We start from the raw sequence: 10,970 nt of genomic DNA on the forward strand, positions 1-10,970 counted from the left end.
TAAAAAACTGACCGTTGGTAATCAATTCCGCAAATTTGACTGATAAGTTAGGACAGCGCCCTTTTGTTATTTACAGAAGAAGTAGTAACCTTAAAGAATTACTACAATACACATCTAATGCCCAAAGGTTTATGAGATTTAGGGGCTCATTTAAATGTGGAAGCTGTAATATGTGTAAAGTTATGAGAACAGGTAATTCTTTTATAGTTAGGAATAAAAAGTACCAGATCAACAAAAAGATTACTTGTGAATCAAAATCGGTTGTTTATATTGCCCTGTGTAATTGTTGTCCATCTTTTTACATAGGGAAGACCAACCGTAAATTAAAAGAGAGGGTTTATCAGCACTGTTATGCAATAAAAAAAACCCTCTTAGAAAATGCTTTGGCTAAACACGTAAACAGCAATCCAGGTCATTCCTTTAGTTTCATGGGCATTGATCAGGTTTTACCAACTAATAGAGGAGGTCCTTTTTCAATCATGCTTGAATGTGTGGAATTGACTTGGCAGTTAAATTTAGATGCATTCAGACCATTTGGTCTGAATGAGAATTGTAATATATCTTGTATATTAAAATTAAAGAGCTATTTTAGGTGAGCTCCGCCTTTGTTTGAATACAGAGGAAATGTTTACAAGTGTGCTTGTGAAACATATCCCATCTACTTAACTTCTCATCAAAACATGGGTTTTCATATACACAACATTATTACTTTTTTGATGTTTAAATGTAGGTTATTATACATGTTTTGGTCATTGATTTAATTGTATGTTAAACAGTTATATGGTTATGTTCTTTTAAGAATTTAAAACTCGTATTTAATTTATTTTATTAATTGAGCTGTAGTAGGAAATGCAATTATGTGTTCACTTCCTGTTTACTAGTATTTAAACAGTTTTTTTTAGCTGTTTCATTTGTCTTCTTCTGATGAAGCTGTGACAGGAGTCACGGCGAAAACGCTCTTTTTTGTAATATTAAAAAAACTTTGCGTTAAGGAAAAACTTTGGTACTTGGCTTTCTTTGGGTTAAAGTCTGCTTTCCGGATACAAGGTTGCCTGTTTTTTTATCTTGTATTTCCCAGGAAATAACTCTGAGCAAATAAGTATATCTGTTGGTAGTTGCCATAATACATCACAGTGTAAAATAGTACATGTCTGAATATCTCTGGTAACACCAGCCATGTAACACAAGCAGCACAGACAGCAATAGTTACAGTACCCCACTATCTGTCGCCAATTGTGACTCCATATTGTCAACTTATCTACAGATATCCTGCAGAAACAGGTTGCTAGCTGTAGGTGCAGAACAAAAAATCCTGCACTGGAGTACAACCTACCTGGAATGGATTCACACACTCAATACAGAAAGCCATACTGGGCATACTCCTACAATTAGAGAAATGAAGCTCATGCCTGACAACAAAATACAGAAGGTAATACTGGGCATGCTCCATGTCTGACAACAAAATACAAAAAATCATACTGGGCATGCTCCAACACATAGGGAAATGAAGCCCATGTCTGTCAACAGCAGTGGACTATACATATCTGTCAGTCGCAGATGTCTGTGCACACACACCACACTGCACACCATTCATGCTTTGCACACACATTGGATAGGAATACTCACACATATCCAAGGTGAACACACTATAATAGGTCAAACATATACACATAGAGATGTGGGGAAGAAAGAGGCAGACAGTGGCAAAGAGATTGCCATCATGAGTCCTGTCCCACCCACCACACATCCAGTTGGCTAATATAACATGATGTGCCGATGTCAATCACTGTAGACATTTGCTTTTGGTAGCCCTCAGCCCTATAGTGTCTGGGGTGCTTTTGATAACTGTGTAACATGATAGTACAAATCAGTATTCATCTAGCATTTGTATACCTAGTCCTGTCAAATGTAAAGTTGTATGTGACTGAGTGTTGTGTGTGTGTTCCCAGAGGAATGGTTTATGGCCCAGTCACACACACTGTACTTTTCATAGCCTATGTTAGCATTCATGCGGATGTCAGTCACCTTGAAATACCCCTTTGGACAAGGGCTAGCCCTATAAGCTCTGTGGCAGGTGCAGTAACTGTGTAATGGTGTAGTGTAACATACTAATTAGGTAGGAGTTGTAATCCCAGACATCCAGACATGACAACAATGAAACTGTGTGTATAGAGATTAATGATTTTGAGGCTATTCACAGTCACTGCACCTCCCATTGCCCTACTTTAGCAAGCCTGCTGATGTCAGTCACCTTGAAATATCCCTTTGGAGATGGGCCAGCCCTCGAAGCTCCGTGGTGTGTGCCATAAATGTGGAACAATGTTGTAGCAGTAACTACATAGATATGGGTTTGAATCTCATCTGTGGTAAGTGTTTGTGTGTGTATCAAGATTTCGTCCCCATTTACAGTCAGTACACATCTCAGAGCTGAATTAGCAGTACTGCAGATATCACCCACTTTACAAGTACCTGTTGCCAACCCTAACCCATGTCAGGTCAGTGGTGCATGTGGTAAATGCATAACATAATGGTCCATCAAGATTGTTAGATAGAGGTTTGAACCTCACCCCTGGAAAATGTAAAGATTAGGGTAAAATTATTTTTGGGATCTTTCATCCACTATATCATCCAATGCCAGTATGTACAAGGGCTGGTGATGTTCCTTACCTTAGAAGTACCTTGGGACAACATCCATCCAATAAGCTCTGTGGCGGGTGTGATAAATGTGGTACACTGTAGTAGTAATCCATAGTTTGGAAGGGTTTGAATTGCAGTACTGGCAAGTGTGTGTGTGTGTGTCTGTCATCAGTATCCTGTGTGGAGACTGGTGTGATTGTGTAATAACAAGATGCACTGTGAGGTGGGTTTTGCTTAATTATTGTATTGAGTACCTACTATATGTCACAATGTCCACCTTACAAGGACAACAGTTTTCAAAAAACAGAGAGGCTGGTGTAGACAATCCATAGCCCTGCATGTGGCATTATGGATTGGTGAACAATATAGGCAACCCTTGTATTACTGAGAGAACACTCTCCACCAATGTCTCATACACAAACACACTTGGCTAGGCAACAACCACTGTATTGGTAGTTCCCTGCATATTGCCTTACAGGTTGTAACCACAGTGTGATTGCAGTGGACTACATGCCTGTTGACCACAACAGTGCCACTGACATCAGAATCTACTGTGATGTGTAACATCTCTTGACTAAGTGTGTGTTATCCAGCAAGTAAAAGGACATGGCACCCTGTTCCACCCCTACAGTAGGCAAATAAATGCTTACAGTGGTCCTTTTGCTATGTTCCCCACTGGACACCTGCAACAATTGTAGAGTCTGCAAATGTAACTCACAAAGGGAATACCATGTCTTATACACATGCCCTGTAAGGACAGAAACCATTAACTCCACTAAATACCTGTAACATGCTGTCAATGTACGTGCAAGCACGACCTCAGTTATATAGCCAGGTCTCCCCAAATGAGGTCAGGAGTGCTACATCAGAAGATAAAAATCTATACACACAACATGCCCTAGAGACCTCAAGTATACTTCCACATGTCAAAGAACATGCATGCGGGACATGTGCATAACCCAGACACTGGTCATGTTATGGAATATAGATCACATACATGGGAAGCAGTGCACATCACTGGCCACCCAAAATAGTAACCCAGATGAGTGGATGATGAATACACTACCCACCTGTGGAGACCACTCCAGGGACCATACCCCTGAGCCACACTGGAGACCATTGTCATGTGGCCTGATGCCAAGATATTCCCTTTGCCTAGCCTTGTATAGCCATCAGGCCCATTCACATACTACACACCTGAAAAGCAATGAACCTATGCATCTCAGTACTGGCAAATTTGTGTGTGTGTGTGTGTGTGTGTGTGTGTGTGTGTGTGTGTGTGTGTGTGTGTGTGTGTGTGTGTGTGAGTGAGTGTGTGCGTGTGGAAATTAATGATTTTGAAGCCATTCACAATCACTACACCTCCTATTGGCCTACTTTAGCACACCTGCTGATGTCATTCACCTTGACAAAACCCTTTGGCCATATGTCAGCCATGTAAGTTCTGTGGTGCTTGTGATAACTGTGTAATGCTGTAGTATAGCAAAATAGTTAGGTGGGGGTTCTAATCTTGATCTTGCCAACTGTGATGATGTGTGTGTGTGTCTGTGTGTGTGTGTGTGTGTGTGTGTGTGTGTGTGTGTGTGTGTGTGTGTGTGTGTGTGTGTGTGTGTGTGTGTGTGTGTGTGTGTGTGTGTGTGTGTGTGTCTCCATTGACACCTGCTTTTGTGGACATTCACATGTACTACACTTCCCTTATCCCTTTTTTAGCACTGTTGCTGATGTCACTCACCTTCAAAGATACCTTTGGACAGCTCTCCAACATGTAAGCTCCATGGCGGGTGCAATAATTGCAAAACACTGCAATCACAATACATAGTCAGGTAGGGGTTTGAAACTCAGTGCTGGTAAGTGTGTGTTTGTGCATGTAGCATCAATATCTTGTGTGGGTGTTGGGGTGAGTGTGTACTAACAGGATCCATTACCGTGTGAGTTTTGCTACATCATTATATTGAGGAACTATATGTCGAATTGTACACATTACAAGGCCAACAGTTTTCAAACACTGCAGAGGTTGTTGTAGACAGTCCTCAGCCATAAATGTGTACAGCCACATGCAATTACTATGTGACAGTATGGATTAGTAAACAATATAGGCAACTGTTATAATACCCAAATACCCCTCTCCACCCATGGATCATACACAAACACGTTACTGAGAGAAAACTCTCCATCCATCTTGGCTGCTCACAAGCAATCTATGCTTGACTGATACTGACATGTCTACCAGCTGTGTTATGAATGCCATAGCTAGGAAACCCCACCTTGTATGCACCACATGTCATGGATACCTCAACTAGACTACTACAGTCAACAGAACATGCTTGGGTACAGGTCTCCAACCCAAACACTGGCCATGTTATGTAATATAAGTTGCATACATGTCAATTGGAGCACCTCACTGGTCCTCTGCAAGAGACAACCAGATGATTGGATGTTGCATTTAACTGTCATGCTGAGGATCACTCATGTGGTATCAGTTGATAGATGGCCTGCTGACAAATGTCAGGAGGCATGACACCACTGTACCCACATCCCCTACTCTTCTCATCTCTCCATGGACAATATCCTGGTACACACCTAGGAACACCTACACCTATGGACCCCAGTACTAACAAATGTGTCAGTGTGCATTGCTGAGAATAACAGTGTCTATGTGTTTGTAAACCTGCAGTTGATAATACCCTAAGGACCTTCTCACACACTACACCCCCCCCCCCATTGCCATAGTTAGACATGGCTGCTGCTGTAATGGACATTAAATGTACCTTGTTACACTCTTCACCCTATGGACTACCTGGAGCTTGCAGTACCAGCACAACACTGTTGTACAAATGGGTAGATAGGCATGGGTTACCCTCTCAGTCCTGGCAAGTGTGTGTATGTGTGCACGTGTGTATATTTGTAGGATACAGAATTCTGAGGCCACATTCTCCAAATACAATACACCTGGCCATACAGTATAAGGCATAGTGATGTTGCTGACATTAGGAGAGCTATGACAAACCATCACCCTCCTGTGGCATGTGCAATAAATGCATATCCGTGTAGTAGCACCGATGAGATAGACAAGGGGTTGTATTGCAGTCCTGGTAAATGTGTGATTGTGGGTATGTCAGAGTATTATCATGGGTTTCAGTGAGTAAAATATCCAATGTGGGGTGTGGGCACTGGGTATACTGTCTTTACACCATGGTACTCTCACTACATGTTCCAAGGTCCACTGTATGAGGACCACTGTCACCATCAACCGTACAGGTAACTGAGTACACTAAGCAACCCAATGATGCATGTGTTGTGTGCAAATTATCTGTAACAGAATGGACTCACTGACAAGGTAGTTAGCACTGATAGGCCCAGGTCTCCCAGATGTGTCTATGACTATTATGCGTTTGTCAATGTGTATATGACAGTATGGCATACTATGTATTGTCCATTAACACCCAGTACATCCCCATTACCATACTGTACAAGGCATGGTGATGTTCCTCACTTAACAAGAGACTCAGGACAAACTTCATTCTAAAAGTTGTGTGGTGTGTGCAATTAAGGCCAAACACATTAGTAGCAATAAGTATCAAGGTAGGGGTTCTACTTTCAGTGTTGCCAAGTAAGTGTGTTTGTATATGAAGGGATCTACTTCAGTTTGCAGAAAATACATTTCCCAGGTTGTCATCTGTCTGAGAACTGACTGGCAAATGCTAACATTTCAAAGGAATCATGTCATGGAAATTCCTTCCATCAAAACTAGTAGAAGATGTGTAAATGCCCTCTTCCCCACTGTATAGCTGTACAGAAATACTGGAGTTGATATATATAGTTGGCTGTCGATGTTGTAAACACAGCCATCCTCATTGAGGTTATTGTTGTATGTATCCCCACACTTAGTCTGCTGTAATACTTTACAGTTTATGTTAACAGGTTAAGTAGTCATCACTGACACTATGTGTCTACACCACCCCACACCCTCCAAAGTGTAGGGCTGTTCCACCCACACCAGCACACCTATGTTTACCAACACCAAGATTGCACTACATTGGAGAAGGGAACATATACCCTGCCAGTACCATTGTCAATGACATTAAAGTAGCAGACTGATTATTTACTGATGTGATGTTTTGCCTATTATGTCTTGGTGGAATTACATAGGCTAAAATGGGTTCACTGCAAAATTATGTACATCCATGAGTATAGTATTCTCTGTGTATGGCATCAACACCAAAGCCTCTGTGTGTGTGTTATACACAAATATGTGGTGTGTGCCATCCTGTACACTTACCATTGTCCACTATAGAAAGACTGCTGACATCAGCCACCATGCACTCACCTGTATACACCCCTCAGACCTATCAGCCATGTGGCACACGCAGTAACTCTTATACAGACCTGTTACATGTGTTTAGCTGTACCCAGGATATGACACAGTCAATGTGTCACCACAGTGCCATACCCCTTGTAGGCAACAACAGCAGACCAATATAGACACCTACAATACAAACTGAAAACATTATGGAGACCACTATCAGTCAGTGTTAATAACAACTATAATGCATCATGACTGGACAGCTACACATCCTGACATTTAAGCATTCAACTTTAAAGCTGAAAACATGTTACACAACATTACATTGCTACACCTTAGGACATTCACCCTGTGCATCAGAACCATATTAGCCTGTCCCTGCATTGATGGTATGGATGACAGGGATGTGGCACAGGTATCATCATACGCACAGGGTGTGTTGTGGGCTTGCCAGAGACATAGGCTAAGCCATTTGGTTGACATCATGTGTGTGTCAGGAGGTTTCATTACTAATTGGGCTGTGCAGATGTGTGTGTAGGTATGGATGTGCCCCAGCTGTGTTGGTGATGTGTGTGTGTGTGTGTGTGTGTGTGTGTGTGTGTGTGTGTGTATGCACACAGTTCAGCCATGTGGCTGCTCTATACAGGGGTTTGTTGGACAGCTACAGACCATACATGGCAGGGTGTGCAGTTCACTGTCTCCGGACATGAGAACTGTGCCTGCCATGGGCTCCTCAGGCACTACCGGGTACAAGGCCAGATATGGTATACTTTCCTGATGATGACAAATGTCTGCTGGATCCAGGTCCCAGTTGTGACCAGCCAAGGCCACATAAACATGGTCTGCTGTGTTGTGGTGTGGACAGCACCCCCCTGCAATGCTGGTGCTGCCGCTACAGGAGCGGCTCTGACTTGTTGCATGTCCATGTATACCTCCACTTCTTGGTGTTTCTGACCTATATCCACGTGGCTTTCACCCTACTCCTACCATATGCTCTAACACAGACATTGCATGGTCAAGGATTACTACCATCTCACCCAAATGTCTATCCAGGACCTCTGCAAAATAATAGTGGACATCTGCAAGATCACGGCTGTTTTAAATAACAGCAGAATGAGTAGCCTTCTGGAACTTCAGACCCTGTGTGGTATAAAGTTCCATACATGCCTGTGCCTCCATGATGGCCTGAAACATGCATCTGGTGACACCTGCTGCGGAACTTCTCCCAGGGGCATGATGTCCAGCAGCCCTCCTATGAGCACCCCTGTACATCTGCCTGTGTCATCTGGCTATGGCTGCTGTGTACGGACACACTTGCCATAGTCACCACACTGTTCTGTCCCATGCCATAACCTGCCAACTGTCCCTCATCTATGGCCACTGGAGATGGGGTTTGTATAGGCAATGTGACTGTATGTGTGGATAGGGTGGATAACAGTGAGATTTCAACTGATGGCACAGCTTCAGCCCTTGACAACCCTGCCTGTGCCTCACCATACCTATCATCATTGTCAGAGTCTGTAGGGACACTAACATCAGTTCGCCTGCAGGAGGGACCTGGACCCACCTCGCCACCTGTGAGGGGAAAACTGAAAACATACTTTAAGACCTGTACACCTTTGCTTACCTCTACACAAACACACACACACACACACACACACACACACACACACACACACACACACACACACACACACACACACACACACACTTACAGGTGAGGTGGCACAAAGATATTACACAGACCTCTCATTACCCGACTGTCAACATGCATGACATATGGCACTCAACAGCATGCACTGCAGCTATACTCAATCCCTATTACCAGCATTATACATATCTGTGATGCCCCTTCCCCTGCAACACACTGCACCCATGTACCCAGTATTGCTGTGCACTATCCCTCACAAATGTACGCACCATTGCTGAATGTGTATAAGTGTGGCAGTTATATTTGCTCTGTTGCTCACGGCCTCTATGTGTTTGTCTGACACATACCTGGGTTGATATGAGGACAGATGTCAGTAGTGAATGCCTGATGTCCAATTTGCACATCTCATCATCAGCAGTGCATGTATGAGCAATAAAATCCAATTATACTGACAACCTCCAAAGCTTACTGTGGCCATGAGGAGTGTACACACCCTTATTGACATGCTACCCTCTTCCCTGATTTGCCATGGGGCGACAATACTGCATATGTTAACATTACACACACCTGATATGTGACATATGACCTGTGCAATCAAATGAAGTATCAAACAAATGTGTTAGTTGTGCAGATGTTGATTGGGATGCATACAATATGTGGGTTGCATAAGTGTGCACACCCTTAGCAAGATGGTTTGTTGCAGCACCTATTAAGTGATCTACAGCAGTCACTATTCCAGGAAAGTCTATACTAGCATGGCCCATCTTCACTTGCCATTATTTGGTCACTCCACCCTACAAATGTCCCCCAACTCTGCCAGAATGCAAGGTCAGCTCATGCACACAGCCCTTGGAGGTCACACAATGCCTTTACTATTGCTGTGGAGTCAGGGTTATTTCTTAGGTTCATAGATTAGTTCATAGATTAGTACTAAGCTAACTGCCCTTGCGAGCCATTTTAAGCCTAGCCAGTTATCCCTTGTGAGACTCCAACCCTGCACCTTGTGTTTGTAAGGCAAACACCTTAACCATTAGGCCACCCTCCCAACCCAAAAAAATAAACAGCCTCTGCAAGGCTCAAACCCAGGACCCTGCACACTGTAGACAATGTGATTTACCACTAAGCCATGACAGATATGTCTGGCACACTGCATGACCTTGACTGTGTTCAGATACAGCCATTCCTAGCCAGCTTAGGATGTATGCTTCACTTCACTGTTGTGTTTCAGAATGACACCCTTCCCCATCCTTAGCCTTTTTGCAGATGCTTGACAAATATGGGCCACACATGAGTGTCATTTTGCAGTGTCCCAAATTCAGAACACCATGTCTACCAGCCTAGTTCCTGCTAATGAACAGCAAACCTAAAGGTGTACACTGGCACCAGCAAGGTACAGATGGGGATGGTGGGCCTGAAGTAGAGTGAGGTGTTGCTTGTGCAGCTCATGTATCTTTATTAATACTGTCTGTAGGTTTCAGCTTTGGTCTCGGTACACCAGTACACATTGCAACACATGCCTTTGGAGACTTGCTGTTATGCATATGCTACTTGATAGCCCTGGATAATGTCTCCTGTAGAACAACTCTTCCATCTGATTACCCTAACCCATAGGCCACAGTTATGCAGAGTACAGGTAATTGTAAACACAGGTACTGCACAGGCAGTACTTGCTAGACATTCCTGCAAGTTCCACAGTGTTGCTGCATGTGTCTGGGCAGCCTCCATGACCAGTTTGCAACATGTGTTGTCATCTGTCTTGGATGGGCATCTTTTTATTTTCTACATTAATGGTGTCCCATACTTCATCATCACATACATGCTTGTCTGCACTGTTTGCCATGGTATATACAATGGCGAGGTAAGGCTACGTCTCCCACTCCTGAGTGCTATTTTTTGGATATGGGATCCATTCCATGGTTTGTAAGATATGTGCAAGCCACGGCTGCCTCTATTGCAGGTGAGTTGACAAATGCCATGGACATACTTCTTGGACAGCAGGCCATTACTTAGTGTGACATTGAGGACCCATACTTAATGGAAGGTGCATACTCAAGATGAGTGAATGCTGCAGTACCTCAAAAACTGCTTCCACAATATGTTATTTGGAGTGTGTGCACACATACGCTTCCATTTTGTTAAGGTATGTATTCCCCATATTTATTGTCCTAACATACGATTCCATCTTACACATTCATTGTTCATGTTAGGATCACATTACAGGTTGTAAACGTTGTGGAATGTGGTATTGTGATATGCCATTGTGTAGATCTGTAACAGTTGCCATTATAATACTGGTATACACACTGTTGTTGCCACTGTATAAGGGTAATGTTTCAGACATGTTCCTACTGTAGGCCATTTATCCCACCATTATGTTTA

The sequence above is a fragment of the Protopterus annectens genome, chromosome 12.part0 (genome assembly GCF_019279795.1).
Source record: "Protopterus annectens isolate FY-2018-M chromosome 12.part0, PAN1.0, whole genome shotgun sequence".
Taxonomy (NCBI): domain Eukaryota; kingdom Metazoa; phylum Chordata; order Ceratodontiformes; family Protopteridae; genus Protopterus; species Protopterus annectens.